General features: G+C 33.0%; 1 non-coding gene across 1 annotated transcript; it reads right to left on the bottom strand.

Moving 5' to 3' along the window:
* Positions 1 to 344: 344 nt before the first annotated feature.
* LOC147914509 (U6 spliceosomal RNA) lies at positions 345 to 451 on the bottom strand. The gene has a single exon (XR_015555298.1). It is a non-coding gene; the product is annotated as a U6 spliceosomal RNA (small nuclear RNA).
* Between the last annotated feature and the right edge of the window lie 1,239 nt (positions 452 to 1,690).

The raw sequence follows: 1,690 nt of genomic DNA, 5'->3' as shown, positions 1-1,690 counted from the left end.
ACAAGTTGTGCAAATTAGAAATTTGTGAAATTACATCCTAGAGACACCCACCAAGCCAGTCCTTGGCTGGAATCTACAAAAGAAAGTTAGATGTTTGCCAAATTCTGGAGATTTTAAATATTAGTATCTCAAGTGCTCTATCAAAAAAACTAAGAATTTTAAATACTTCTCAAAATTTGTGAAATGAATTTTCTTTTTTTACATGTATTATTTATTTATTTATTATTTTAAGTCATATCACTATTGTATCGCTTATTCACATGTTGCTAATACTCTTTTTTTTTCCAGTTTCATTGAGATATAATTGAGATACAGCACTGTATAAGTTTAAGGTGTACACCATAAGAAACATAGAACCCTTCACGAATTTGTATGTCATCCTTGCACAGGGGCCATGCTAATCCTCTCTGTATCATTCCAATTTTAGTATATGTGCTGAGAGAGGGAACACTGGAATGAATTTTCATATTGAATGACTCACTTCCCTGAATCTTTTGTGTTTCCTTTGGTACTGGGTATCAGGCATAAAGTAGGGGCTCAATAAATGCTGAATAGATTGAACTGAACTCTAATGATGGAACACAATTTATTTAAATATAGCAGGAGGCAGAATAGCACTTTTGCAACAAATAGGCATCTTGTGGTTTGAGTATTGGCTCTTCCACTATTAAGCTGTCTGATCCTCCGAAATTCCTTAACCTTTTTAGGTATCCGTGTATTCATCTGCTAAATGGGGATAATTACACTTTCTTCATTAAGTAAAAGATTTAGTGCGTTAATTTATATACATATCTCACATAGTAAGAGCTCAACAAATGTTAGCTAGAATCATTATTTTTTGTGTTTTCAAAAAATAAAAATAGATAAATCCATAGTAGTTTGGGAATAATGCAGGATTGAAGATATTTTGCTATTATATATAAGATATAGCATTCTTTATTTTATTTCAGAATCAATATTTTAAAGTTTTATTCTTATTCCCTAACATAAGCATACTACAATTTCAATCAACAAATAATACTTGTCAACTATCTCCCATGTGTATAGACGCAGCAGTAAATATTTTATAAATTATAATTTTATAATTTAAATTACCAAATAAAACAATAATGGGGTAAGACCATTTGAAGAAACTCTATAATGTATACTTTTAGAAGAAAAATAATTTTAAATATAGTCACCATCTAATATGGCTCAATTTCTTGAGCAATTTGAATGTTGCTTATCATGCTATCTTCAAGTAAGTGTCATTCAAAGAATATAAAGTCTAAGAATAACTGTGTTTGGAAGGGCATGGAAGGGGAATAACCAGATGCCCCAGGGGTTATGAGCATAGTTTCCTCAAAAAGCGGGTGTCCTACATATAAAGTAGAAGAAGATGGGCACGGATGTTAACCCAGGGCCAATCTTCCTCACCAAAAAAAAAAGCCTACAGCATTGGAAAAGAGTTTCACTGATCACAAATCTGAATGTTGGGCAAGCAAATATGGTGGATGTTATGAGAAGTTCCCTTTTACTAACATAGTATCCTTAAGATGATGCAGTAGAAGTTTAGTTAATATGGGCATCAGTAGACTGAGTCACAGGATGTGTCATATGCACACCAGTGACCTGGCTTTTCAAGCATGTCCCTGGACAGATGGTTCGAATCATTTCCTCTGCAATACCAAGGAGACTGGCATTGTTTGGA

This window comes from Ceratotherium simum, chromosome 19, assembly GCF_057802395.1.
Source record: "Ceratotherium simum simum isolate JZ-2026a chromosome 19, ASM5780239v1, whole genome shotgun sequence".
NCBI classification, from domain to species: domain Eukaryota; kingdom Metazoa; phylum Chordata; class Mammalia; order Perissodactyla; family Rhinocerotidae; genus Ceratotherium; species Ceratotherium simum.
This window is presented reverse-complemented; position numbering and strand designations above follow the sequence as displayed.